Below are 14,693 nucleotides of genomic sequence, written 5' to 3'. Positions count from 1 at the left end.
TTTTTTTCTCTCAGAGGGTCATGGGTCTGTGGAACTCTATTCCCTGGAGAGCAGTGGAGGCAGGGTCATTGAATGTTTTTAAGGCAGAGGTAGAGATTCTTGACAAACAATGGAGTCAAAGGGTATTGGGGGTAGACAGGAAAGAGGAGTTGAGTCCACAAACAGATCAGCCATGATCTTATAGAATGGTGGAGCCGGCTCGAGGGACTGAATGGCCTACTCCTGCTCCTAGTTCGTATGTTCGTAAGCATGTAGGCACCAGTTTTCCTTTGGGAGGGTTAGGTTAAAATTAACCCCCCACAGTGTCAGTGCAAAGTACTCCCAGGTTAAATGTAGACTTAAACTCCTTCAATGCTTCCTCAACAAAGCACTTCAGTGCCGACTTCAAAGCTGTAGCTTCACGGTACCAGTGTGGCGCTTCCTATTATCTGTCCAAGTGTGATTACCAAATTAGTTATCTGTCCCAAGAGCTGGGTTGTTACTGTCCAAACTCACTTCATAGAGGTTTTTTACACCCATCTACAGAGCAGTCTCTTGCCTTCAGTTTGAGCTTTATTTGACCCTAGTTCATAGAGTTGAAAGACAGTGTTCAGTTCCACTGCAGTCAACGGGATTAAATATCAGGCACTCTGTAGAACAGGCGGCTGATCCAATACCATCTGTTTATTGCCACCTTTCAAGACAAATTTCTAACCTAATGTGGCTACATTAGAATCTGGTTATTGTGGTTAATTTAGCCTGTTGCCCAAATGATTCCACTGTGCCATCAAGTCTCCATGTGCTTAAACATCAGCCATGGCTCGGTGGGTAGCACCTCATGTCATGGACTCAGGTCCCATTCCAGAGGCCTGAGAACATAATCTAGACTGACACTTCACTGCAGTACTGAGGGAGTGCTGCATTGTTGGAAGGCCAGTACTGATGGAGTACTGCACTGTACAAGAGGGGCAGTATTGAAGGATCACTACACTGTTGAAGGCTCAGTATTGTGGGTGTGCTGCACTGTCAGAGGGGCAGTACTGAGGGAGCGCTACACTGTCGGAGGAAAAGTACTGAGGGAGTGCTGCACTGTCAGAGGGGCAGTACTGAGGGAATGCTGCACTGTTGGAGGGACAATACTGAGGGAGTGCTGCACTGTAAGAGGGCAGTACAGAGGGATCGTTGCACTGTTGGAGCAAGAGTACTGAGGGAGTGCTGCACTGTCGGCAGGGCAGTACTGTGGGAGTGCTGCACTGTTAGAGGGGCAGTACTGAGGGAGCGGTGCACTGTCAGAGGGGCAGTACTGAGGCAGTGCTGCACTGTTGGAGGGACTGTACAGAGGGAGTGCTGCACTGTCTGCAGGCAGTACTGAGAGGTCGCAGCACTGTTGCAGGGGCAATACTGAGGGAGTACTGCACTGTCGGAGTGGCAGAACAGATGGGGCGCTGCACTGTCGGAGGGACAGTATTGAGGGAGCGCTGCACAGTCAGAGGATCAGTACTGAGGGAGTGCTGCACTGTTGGAGGGACAATACTGAGGGAGCGCTGCACTGTCGGAGGGGCAGTACTGAGGGAATGCTGCACTGTCGGAGGGGCAGTACTGAGGGAATGCTGCACTGTTGGAGGGACAGTACTCAGGGAGTGCTGCACTGTCAGAGGATCAGTACTGAGGGAGCACTGCACTGTTGGAGGGGCAGTACTGAAGGAGCGCTGCACTGTCGGAGGGGCAGTACTGAAGGAGCGCTGCACTGTCGGAGGGGCAGTACTGAGGGAATGCTGCACTGTCGGAGGGGCAGTACTGAGGGAATGCTGCACTGTTGGAGGGACAATACTGAGGGAGTGCTGCACTGTACGAGGGCAGTACAGAGGGATCGTTGCACTGTTGGAGCAAGAGTACTGAGGGAGTGCTGCACTGTCGGCAGGGCAGTACTGTGGGAGTGCTGCACTGTTAGAGGGGCAGTACTGAGGGAGCGGTGCACTGTCAGAGGGGCAGTACTGAGGGAGTGCTGCACTGTTGGAGGGACTGTACAGAGGGAGTGCTGCACTGTCTGCAGGCAGTACTGAGAGGTCGCAGCACTGTTGCAGGGGCAATACTGAGGGAGTACTGCACTGTCGGAGTGGCAGAACAGATGGGGCGCTGCACTGTCGGAGGGACAGTATTGAGGGAGCGCTGCACAGTCAGAGGATCAGTACTGAGGGAGTGCTGCACTGTTGGAGGGACAATACTGAGGGAGTGCTGCACTATAGGAGGGCAGTACAGAGGGGCCGTTGCACTGTTGCAGGGGCAGTACTGAGGGAGCACTGCACTGTTGGAGGGGCAGTACTGAGGGAGCGCTGCACTGTCGGAGGGGCAGTACTGAGGGAGCACTGCACTGTTGGAGGGGCAGTACTGAAGGAGCGCTGCACTGTCGGAGGGGCAGTACTGAAGGAGCGCTGCACTGTCGGAGGGGCAGTACTGAGGGAATGCTGCACTGTCGGAGGGGCAGTACTGAGGGAATGCTGCACTGTTGGAGGGACAGTACTCAGGGAGTGCTGCACTGTCAGAGGATCAGTACTGAGGGAGTGCTGCACTGTTGGAGGGAGAGTACTGAGGGAGTGCTGCACTGTTGGGGGGGCAGTATTGAGGGAGTGCTGCACATTCGGCAGTGCAGTACTGAAGGAACGTTGCACTGTCAGAGGGGCAGTACTGATGGAGTGGCACACTGTCAGAGGGGCAGTACTGAGGGAGTGCTGCATTGTCGGAAGGTCAGTACTGAGGGAGTGCTGCACTGTAAGAGAGGCAGTACTGAAGGAGTGCAGCACTGTCAGAGGGGCAGTACTGAGGGAGTGCTGCACTGTCAGAGGGGCAGTATTGAGGGAGTGCTGCACTGTCAGAGGGGCAGTACTGAAGGAGTGCTGCACTGTCGAGGGGCAGTACTGAGAGTGTGCTGCACTGTCAGAGGGGAATTACTGTGGGAGGTCCCATCTTTCGGATAAGATGTTAAAACGAGGCCTCATCTGCCCGGTCAGGTGGATGTAAAAGATCCTATGATACTACGTTAAAAAATAGCAGGGGAATTATCCCTGGTGTCCTGGCCAAAATATATCCCTCAGTCAACATCACTAAAACTGATTATCTGGTCATTATCACATTACTGCTTGTGGGAGCTTGCTGTGCACAAATTGGCTGCCAAGTTTCCAACATTAAAACAGTGACTACACTTCAAAAGCACTTCATTGGCTGTAAATCGCTTTGGAACATTCCAAGGTTGTGAATGCTGCTATAAAAATACAATTTTTGTTTTCCAATGGTCAGAGCTCGGCAGCTCTCCTGTTCAAACTACCAGCTGGTGCTCAGCAATGTTCTGAATGAATATACCAACAACAAAAAATTGCAGAGATATTAAAATTGGTGAGGGAGGATTAAAGTTCTCATCAGCCTCACTGAGCTTCACAGGAATCCAGCACAAAACTATATGTAAAACCAATGAAAACCTTCCCTATTTAATAAAAATTGGTTTTGATAACTTTCGGTTAAGCCTTATATTCACCTGAACACTGTGATCAAATTCTACTTCCTAAATATTGATACATATAGCGAATCACTTTTCTTCCCCTCTGAAGAAGGTGCATAACTGAAGAAAAGTCTGGTAGATTCCGTAAATTATTCTAACGTATGTTTATGGACAGGTTTCTAATTGAGGGATTCCGAGTTTCAGGATTTCAGGTTATATTTTGGTGGTTCTGATGTTAAAGTCGTAACTTGGGAATAAGCAAGTCAAAGGAATTTAGAACCAGATTTCCCAACTCTGTTATTTATTCATCTAATTCTTAATTTATTTTCATTCCTGGGATGTAGGCGTCACAGGCAAAGCTGGAATTTATTGCCCGCTCCTAGTTGCCCAGAGAAGGTGTTGTTGATGGACCTTCTTGAACCACTGGTAGCAGTTTTGATGCAACTGACACACCTGCTAGGCCATTTCAGAGGGCAGTTAAGAGTCAACCATGGCAGTATGGGACTGGAGTCACATATATGCACAGACCAGGTAAGGCTGGCAGGTAGATGCTGAGAGGCTGTTTCCCCTTGCTGGAGAGTCTAGAACTAATCTCAGGGTAAAGGGTCAGCCATTTAGGACTGAGATGAGGCAATCCGACAGCTTCACGGTCACTTTTACCGATATCAGCTTTTTGAAACTGAATTCAAATTCTCAAACTGCCACAATGGGATTAAGACTCACATTCTCTGGATTATCTTTCCAGCTCTCTGGATTGTTAGTCCGGTAACATTTTCTCATTCATGACATGCCCTAAACTCTGGAATTCCCTCCCTAAACTCGCCGCTTCTCGACCTCTCTTTCCTCCTTTAAGATACTCCTCAAAACCTACCTCTCTGATCAAGCTTTTAGTCATCTACTGTAAAAACTCTTTGTGTCGCTCCTTGTTCAATTTTGTTTTATAACATTCCTGTGAAGCACCTTGGGATGTTTTATACATTAAAGGCACTATATAAATACCAGTTGTTGTTGTTGCAGTGTCACTATGATTTAAGTATGTGACCGCATTACCTTTCTTTCCAGGTCGTTTCCAGTGCATGGCATCTGAAAAAAATGTTACGCTGTTTGATTCAGGGCATTTGCATTTCGGCTACTGTCATTGGCAGCAGAACATGGGCAGTGTGCTTGCTGATACTTGAGGAAATCATTACAAGGCCCCTCCTATCTCAGAATTTAGATTCTTCAACCACTATCACTTTAACATAACATGGGATGTTTAAAGGATCTGGGGATATGTTCCTGCACAGATCCCATTCTGTTAATTCCAAGAGTGGGATACAGTGAGTTGTAAAAGGATTACATGTCGAATTCTGGACCGTTCAAGTGAGTCATGAGACTATAAATTACCCGAGGGGTTTCAATGAAGTTAGAAGCTATGGCAGCAAAGTTCAGCATAGTATATGGATGTAATTCGAAGCTTGACTAATTCATAGTCTTAGCCACACCTATTTTTAATTTTACAATATTCAGTTTCAATTAAATGGAATAAATTCAACTTAAAGTTAAAAAATGTTCCTGAAAGCACACTAAAAAGTGTGTGAAAGGCTGCTATAATATCATTGTGTCACAATAACATTGCCCCCTGATTCATAAGCGGGTATAATTGTAAATAATTGGTATCTGGGAGTAATCACAAGAAGATATTCGCAAAGATTTTCAAATGACTTTATTTGACACTGAGATGAGGCTTTTTATTATAATTAATATTCATCACTTGTTCTTTTTCACTGGTTCTAATTTCTTTCTCTAGTTTCCACCTTTTCTCTCTCCTCTCCTGAAGACGCTGCCTTTTCCCAGGTTACAGTCCATGGTTGGGTTCATTGACACGGATTCTGCAGTTAAAAACAGACATGCATTTGTATAGCCCCTTTCATGACCTCAGGACATCGCAAAGCACTTTTCAGTCAAAAAAGTACTTTTGAAGCATCATCACTCTCCTACCTTACAACGGTGACTCCATGTCAGAATAAAATCTAATGTCCTTCATTGTTCTTCTTCCAATTTTAACTCTGTGAAAGTGGATGTGTTTTGAATGGGTTAAAATCAGGCCTCATATCTCCCTGTCACTGATTTACCAACTATTAGAATGATCTCTTACCTTTTTCTCTCACTCAAAACCTTTCATAATGTTGAAAAATCTCCATGATCTTCCTCTTTATCCCTCTCAGTGTAAAAGCCCCAGTTTTACATAAGAACGTAAGAAATAGGAGCTGCAGTAGACCATTTGGCCCTTCAAGCCTGCTCTGCCATTCAACAAGATCGTGGCTGATCTTCTACCTCAACTGCACCTTCCCGCAATATCCCCATGTCCCTCAAATTCCCTTAGTACCCAAAGATCTATCAACCTCTGTCTTGAATATACTCAGAGGCTCACCACCCACAGCTCTCTGAGGTAGAGAATTCCAAAGATTCACAACCCTGAGTGAAGAACCATTCTTCATAACATTACATTCCTGGTCTCATTCTAGTGACTCCTTGCTGTGACCTTTCAATGGCTCCAGTTTCCTTCCTGTAATGGGGATAGAAGCAGCAACAGTCTATGAAGCATGTTCTCCAGCAGACCATGAATAATTTGCCTGGTCATGAATCTTACCCAATTTATTTAATTTCCAAATGGAATTGACTCACCACGGATATGACTTCAAAGAAGATGAAAGCTGTGTGAAATTTTACCCTGACCCTCTTAAACATTTTGCAAAATTCAAGCGTATCGACCTAACATTATGATCTACATCACTCAACTGTGACTGGTTGAACTGCATGCTTTGCACTTTCATGTTCCAAGCAGAACTGGGAAACAATGATCTATATAGTGTGCTTCTATCTATAGATGGGTAAAATGTTCCACCTCATTCTCAACCAGATATCAGTGTTCAACAGAACATTAAGGACCATATCTTGAATTAGGATTTAATTTCCTGCATTTCTTCACAAGCCCAAATAAAAATGGCAGGTGTGATCATTCCACAGAAGAGACCATTAGTAATTATGAAGTAAATCAGCCAATCATGACACCAAGCTTTTTTCACGCTTCTCAATTAGTTAAATTCCCATTTAATTGGCGCAAGAAAGAAATAATGCAGGCTGTAACTCCCAGTGCAGTACTAAGAGAGTGCTATATTGTCAGAGATGCAGTCTTTCAGATGGGACTTTATACTGAGCCCCTGTTTGCTCTCTCAGGTGGACATAAAAGATCCGATGGCATATTTTGAAGAAGAGCAGGAGAGTTCTGCCCAGTGTCCTTACCAAAATTTATCCATCAACCAATATCACTGAAAACAGATTATCTGGTCATTATCACACTGCTGTTTGTGGGAGCTTGCTGTGCACAAATTGTTTTGCTGTGTTTCCAACATTACAACAATGACTACACTTCAAAAGTATTTCAATATCTGTAAAACACTTCGGGACATCCTGATGACGTGTAAGGCTTTACACAAATGCAAGTTCTTTTGGCATTAAATTCAGTCGCAAGCGACACTGTGGTCACCTGCCTCTGTTTCCCATGGGCCGGATGCACAGCCAGCGCAGTGTTGCTTGAGGATACGGTGTGTCCCCTGCATGCGCCATAGAATGTAGATTTGCCGCTATCCTGATACACAAGCCCAACTAGCTGAGGCGATTCCAGGATCCCAAATTTGTTTCCATGAGTGTCTGTGTTGCATATGTGTGAAAAAAAGAAGTGTAAAGCTGCAAGGTAGACTCGGCAGTAGAGTTATTTAAAGTGACAGGCACCCTGATTGCGGGTACTTTTTGGAACTTTTTCTGTTACATATCTGAAAGTAATCTGGAGTGTTTCTGAATGTGTTTTGTTGAGTTCCTGCATTTGCCAAAGTGTGTTGCCTCATTCCTCACAGGGACGGCAGAGGAGTGGGTGGCCTGTGCATACAAAGTCTGCAACAGGTATGGGGGCAGCAGTGGCAGTGCCTCTGGATCTGTGGCACAAGAGGGAGATGGAGCAGAAGCTGTGGAAAGGGCATCTGGCCACCTGCTCCCGCTTACTTCTGAGGGTGGTTCTTGAGGGCCTCCTGGCATCCCCATCACCACACCCCCTCCGGACCACGGTGTTTCTACCCATGCCCACCTCCATCATTAGTGCCTCTAGCACCACAACCATCCATATTTAAACACCTCTGCTTGCCTCGGTGTTCAGTTTAAATTGAAGCAATCTTTTCATGCAGCCTCCCTTGAAGAGACAGCATACCTTTAAGAGCAGGCTAGCTGTAAAGGGTGGTCTGCAAACAATGCTGCCGGGGGCCTCCTACTGAGTGCACAGTTCGCCAGCAGCATTATAGAAATCAGCACTGGAGGAGCACCAGCTTCTGCAACAGTCGTTCAGATGAAGTGGGTGCGTGAATTTTGTGTGTTGTTCACCTTGTTCCGAACAGACATGGGCATGTCATGAATTGTGACTGCTGTGCCTGAAAATTGGGGCAACCCTCTTTCTAACCCTTTATGTCTAATTGGTATAAAGGCCAAAGATTTTAGTTGTTCCGCTGTGGAATCAGTGATACTCTTCTGCATTGACACAGTGGGCAGAATTTTACCTGTTCGGTGGTGGCAGGAACAGAGGTAGCGGGGGCTGGGACATTCGCAAGCAGCCCCATCGGGAGAGCTCCCCTGATATAATTCCCGCTGTCAGGGAAGTTTTCCAGCAGCAGTCTGGGATCTGGATCAGCTGCCTGCACCCGTTGAGATTTGCAGCCAATTTAAATATTTAAGGGCCCAATTAGGGTTGATTCTTCGGGCGGTGGAGCATCCACCCCACCCCTGCCACATGCAGAGACTGCCATCTCATTGGAGGCGGGGTCTCTGCGGTCCATTGAAGGGGCCGGAGGTCTTTCCCCTCCATTCCACAAGTCCTTCTGCCCTTGGCCCCTCAACCTTTTTTTAAAAAAAATATACCTCTCCGAGTGTGCCCCCATTTTGAGGCACCCTTGAGGTCCCCGACCTGCCTCAGCAGTGCCCACTTCACCTGATGGGGTTGCCGAGGTGCTCGAGCCGCCAGCCTTCTGATTGGGCCAGCAGCATCGGGAGTAAACCCGCCGTCCTTAATTGGACCGCGAGCCCGGAAGCAGCCAATTAGGAGGCCGCCTCTGGTAAAAAAAAAACGAGCTGGTCCTGCTGCCGGCAAGTATGGGCTCGGGACCTCTATTTTATGCCGGGGTCCTGAAGCCCACCGTAAAATCTTGCCCAGTGGGTGTGGAGAACATTGCACTTCTCTCGCAATTCTCACTCTTGCTGAGAAGAAAACCCAAGTCTTAAAATATTCTCAGTAAAATCACTTTTCTACTGTGACATCTTTCCCATCTAATCGGCATAAATTTTATATGACAGGCAAAATATTGCTGGTTGTTTTTGCCAGTAAATGCAAGAAAAACCATCATAAAAATTACATACGCTTATCTTACTTATCATCAATCTTCCCTTTCAAATTTAGTTGCTGTGGGTGGGCCTTTTTTTTTGGTGCCCAGCTCCTTTAAATTTTTTCACGTGACTGCACACCTGTATTATTTATTCCAGAAAACAACCTGTGCGGTACCTTTCAGGCTCCTGCGTAGAAGCACACATGCACAGCTTAGTGGGAACATTGCTTATCATGGTGGGATTTGAACTCATTGGACTTGTTAGCCTTGTACCAGAACCTCTAAGATACCATACCCTCGATACAAATCTATGGTATAGATTGATTGAGCTAGTATTTGTCGATGTGTAGAAATTAAAAAAAATCAAAAATCAGTTGTAGAACGAAAAGTAATCAAAAAGGCCAATGGAATGTTGACCTTTATCTAACGGGGGCTAGAATTGGCAGTAGTGGTAATATCACTGAGCTAGTAATCCATATGCTAAGTCTAATGCTCTGCAAACACTGGTTCAAATCCCACCATGGCAGCTAATGTAATTTAAATTAATTAATAGAAAAAAAATATGGAATTGAAAGCTAGTCTCAGTAATGACGCATGAAACTATCATCAATTGTCGTAAAAGCCTGGCTGGTTCACTAACATCCTTTAGGGAAGGAAATCTGCTGTGCTTACCCAGTCTGGCCTACATGTGACTCCAGACCCACAGCAATGTGGTTGACTCTTAACTGCCCTCTGAAATGGCCTAGCAGGACACTCAGTTTTCAAGGGCAATTACAGATGGGCAACAAATGCTGGCCTTGCCAGTGACGCCCACATCCCATGAAAGAATAAAAACAAAGGGTGAGGAAGTGATGCTTCAGTTGTACAGAGCCTCGGTCAGATCCCAAATGGAGTAACTATGTTCAGTTCTGGGTACCACAGCTCAGGAAGAATATATTGGCTTTGGAGGGGGGGGTGCAGCGCAGATTTACCAGAATGATACCGGGACTAAAAGGGTTAAATTATGAGGACAAGTTGCATAAACTTGGCTTGTATTCCCCGGACTTTAGAAGACCGAGGTGTTTAAAACATTAAATAGATTAGATAGGCTGTATACAGATAAGCTATTTCCTCTAGCGGGGGAGCTCAAGAAAAAGTGGACATAATCTTAAAATTAGATCTAAGCTGTTTAAGGAGCGATATCAGGAAATACTTAGTCACACAAAGGGTAGTGGAAATCTGGAACTCTCTCACAAAAGGCTATGGATGCTGGAGGACAATTGAAGCTTTTAAGACTGATATTGATAGTATTTTTTATCCTTGCATGGGATGTGGGCGTCGTTGGCAAGGCCAGCATTTGTTGCCCATCCCTAATTGTCCTACATAACTGAATGGCATGCTAGGCCATTTCAGAGGGCAGTTAAGAGTCAACCACATTGCTGTGAGTCTGGAGTCACATATCCAGGCTTGGGCTGATAAGTGGCAAGTAGCATTCGTACCATGAAAAGTGCCAGGCAATGACCATCTCCAACAAGAGAGAATCTAACCATCTCCCCTTGACATTCAATGGCATCACCATCGCTGAATTCCCCACTATCAACATCCTGGGGGTTACCATTGACCAGAAACTGAACTGGAGTAGCCATATAAATACCATGGCTACAAGAGCAGGTCAGAGGCTACACTGTGGGTGTACCTACCCCACATGGACTGCAGCGGTTCAAGAAGGCAGTTCACCACCACCTTCTCAAGCGGCAGTTAGGGATGGGCAATAAATGTTGTCCTAGCAAGCGACGTCCACATCCCATGAACGAGTTAAAAAAAAAGGTCAGGATGGCAGATTTCCTTCCCTAAAGGACATTAGTGAACCAGATGGGTGTATTTTTTAATTCATTCATGGGATCTAGGCGTCACTGGCCAGGCCAGCATTTATTGCCCATCCCTAATTGCCCTTGAGAAGGTGGTGGTGAGCTGCCTTCTTGAACCGCTGCAGTCCATGTGGGATAGGTACACCCACAGTGCTGTTAGGAAGGGAGTTCCAGGATTTTGACCCAGCGACAGTGAAGGAACGGCGATATAGTTCCAAGTCAGGATGGTGTGTGACTTGGAGGAGAACTTGCAGGTGGTGGTGCTCCCATGTATTTGCTGCCCTTGTCCTTCTAGTTGGTAGAGGTCGCAGGTTTGGAAGGTGCTGTCTAAGGAGCCTTGGTGCATTGCTGCAGTGCATTTTGTAGATGGTACACACTGCTGCCACTGTGCGTCGGTGGTGGAGGGGGTGCCAATCAAGCGGGCTGCTTTGTCCTGGATGTTTATGACAATTAATGATAGTTTCATGGCACCATTACTTGGACTAGCTTTCAATTCCAGATTTTTAAAAAATTAATTAATTGAATTTATTAATTAATTGGGTTTCAAGTCCACCAACTGCCATGGTGAGATTTGAACCTGTGTCCCCTGAGGCATTAGCCTAATTGTTTGTTGGGTAAGGGTATCAAGGGATGTGGAGCAAAGGCAGGTAATTGGAGTTGATGTGCAGATCAGCCATGATCATCTAGAATGGTGGAGCAGAATCAAGGGGCTGAATGGCCTCTTCTAGTTCCTAATGATCCTATGTTCCTAATTCCACCCAAACAATTTTTTTTGGCAAGGGTTTGGTACGAATAATAGTGTGCATAGGGATGTAGCTCAAATGCATTAAGAATTTGTGTTGAGCATCTCAGATTATAAAATGTACTCACAAATATCTTAAACAAGAAACATTAAAGGTGAAAATGTTTTCCATGAAGCAGAAGACTAAAATAATTAGATCTGTCTGCTAAAAGGCACATTTACCCCACAGGGTCACTATGAACTGGTTTCACTTCAGCTTGGCATGACAGGTAGAGAGTAAATGCAGGTTGACTCTGGAATCAGAATCTGATCTGACAATGGAGTAAAGCAGAGTGAGAATCCCTGAAGAAATACATTTTACTTCAGAATCAGTTTGGGGCCTGACACCCCTTTTACCTGGCCCATATTGAACATTAGCACTAAGCCAGTTTAGCATTGGTACAAACCAAATTGGCCTCGTGCTAATGCTAAACCTTTTGTGTAAGTTTACGTAAAATCTCATCTCTTGATAAGGTTCCTTCTACATTCTGAGAGTGTTTTTTTTTAAATATGATTTGCCAATGATCTATTTGTAGTACTATAGTCAAGGACATAGCCTTGAGTCTACGTCTGAGTGTGCCTCAGAATTAGCTGTTTCATTCACTCATTATCTGCTCTGCTTCACCCTAGCATCATAAAGACAAGGAATAGAGTGTCCTTCAATTTAAACATTGGAATGGAATGCAGAAATGCATCCACTGATACATTACAAAAAAGCTTTATTCACAAGAAGATGTTCAAAATAGTTTGAAACAGAAAGGTTTTATTAAGGGATTAAGCTATCCATGACTTAATGTGAGCAGCCAGAGGCATTGTGTGGTCTGTAATGCAGCAAGTACACTGTATCAAACTATGATTGAATAGCTTGGAAATTCCTTGTACCTAAATGCAGGTTTAGAGCACAAGAGCAAAGAAGTTAAAATAATTGATACAGAACACTGGGTATTCATCAGTTAGAGACTGTCACAGCTCTGTGCTTCCCATTACTGAAAGGACGTTAAAGTCATAGAAACCAGACAGTGTAGATTCACGAGGATGATACCAGGGATGGGAGTCAATAGTTACGTGGAGAGGCTTGAGCTACTGGGATAGTCCGCACTAGAGCTGAGAAGTTAGGAAGAGAATTAATGGAAATTTTAAAAATATGTCTGTTTTTGACAGGGCGGATAGGAAAAGAGTCTTTCCTCTGTTTGGGGAGTCAGTGACAAGGGATCATCAATTTAAAATTTCTTTACGCACAGGGTTGTTGGAGCCTGCAATGAACCACGGGCAGTGGTTGAGACAGAGACCATTATATCTTTCAATGAAAGAGCAGATAAACATTTGAAGCAGAGGAAGATACAGGGCTATGAGGAGAGCAAGGGACAGTGGGATTAATTTGGGGATTATTCCAGCAAAGAGCTGGTACAAACACGTGGGGTTGAATGGTTTTCTTCCATGCTGTAAACTTGTGGTCATGAATCATTTAAATTCTAAACACAAGGTATAAATTTGGTTTCAATCTCTGCTCCTACATGTAATATTTGAAGGTTTTTTTTCGCCTTACAGGTGAATTTCCAACATGCCAGCACATTCCCAGTTGCAGAAAGCCTCGGCTGCACCAGACACCACAGGGTTAATTTGTGATGCTCTGAACCCACCATAGGGATGGAAGCATGGGTTGGAAACAGAGACAAAGCACTAAAGTGCTGATTGCTCCTGATCCCATCATAAGCAACTCCATATTGGGACTCAAACCTTTCCAAAGCACCCTTTATATCTGGGGCAGGACAAGTTTTCAATCTGTACTTAATATTTTTCTTCATACTTTAAGACTCAATCATTGAGTTAGTAATATTAGTCACATGGTTTCTCTTGGGGGAGCTTGAAAACCCACTTTAGTAAGGATACAAAGTGGGGAGTAAGTAATCAATGGCCAGTGATACAAACCACATCCTATCTTTCTATTGTAGTCATTGGAAAGAAAACTGGATGGGTGTATAATGGGCCCTTGATCTACTTGGGCTGGTTTGGGCCCCCCCCCCTCCCCAAAATTAAATTTTACACCCCTCCCCACAATGTGTCATCGTGTCTTTTTTTTTTTAAGCACAGTACTCTCTATTTTCAAGTTTTATTTTAGTTTAACAGTGCACTGCCTAACCCAATTGCATATAATTCCATTCTGGATTGTTTTAATAACCTGTTAGTTTAATGATGGTATTTAAATAGCACGTATAATTTTTCATTTCTATTCATTCTCGGGATGCGAGCATGGCCAGCATTTATTGTCCATTGCTAATTGCCCTTGAGAAGGTGGTGGTGAGCTGCCTTTTTGAACTGCAGCAGTCCGTGTGGTGTAGGTACACCCACAGTGCTGTTAGGAAGCGAGTTCCAGGCTTTCGACCCCGCGGCAATGAAGAAACAGCCGATATATATAATCTGGGATGGTGTGTGAGTTGGACTGGAGCTGAAATTTGATGGTGTTCCCACAACTTTGCTGCTTTTGTCGTTAGAGTTGGTGGATTTGGATGGGGAGAGAAGTGTTGTTAAAGTAACATTTGGTGAATTGCTGCAGTGCGTCCAGTATATCATTCATACTCCAGCTACTGTGTGCTGTTGGAGGAAGTTAAGCCCCTTTTAAGCCCTCCCAGGGCAAGGGTGATCTGAAACTGAGGACAAGATCCTGATTGGTAGCAATGCAGCTCTTTCCTTATTGTGAGCCTGGAGGCTGTGATATTTGTGGATATTCCTCTGTCCATTGTTTTTAGACAGGTTTTAATTGATTTATTTTGAAAGGGTAAACCCCTCAGTTAAAATATTGAACAGAAGAATGCTATAAAAATGCATTAAATGTCTGTCCATTAATATCACCAACAGACATTTCTAGGCTTCGGTATGATGAATCGTTGATAACATAATACAAAATATAACGTAACTCTTCATGGCTCAGTGGGTAGCACTCATCTCCGAATCAGAAGGTCTTGGGTTCAAGATCCCCTTCAGAGACTTGAGCACATAATCTAGGCTGACACTCCAAGAGCAGTATTGAGGAAGTGCTGCACTGTCAGAGGTGCCACCTTTCAGATGAAATGTTAAACTGAGGACCCCATCTACCCTCTCAAGTTGACGTGAAAGATTCCAGGGCACTATTTGTACAAAAGAAGTGAAGTACTCCCCTGTATCCTGAACCAGACGGTTTGGTTATTATC

This window comes from Heterodontus francisci, chromosome 18 (assembly GCF_036365525.1).
Source record: "Heterodontus francisci isolate sHetFra1 chromosome 18, sHetFra1.hap1, whole genome shotgun sequence".
Lineage (NCBI taxonomy): Eukaryota > Metazoa > Chordata > Chondrichthyes > Heterodontiformes > Heterodontidae > Heterodontus > Heterodontus francisci.
The sequence above is the reverse complement of the archived record's forward strand: the minus strand, read 5'-3'. Positions refer to the sequence as shown.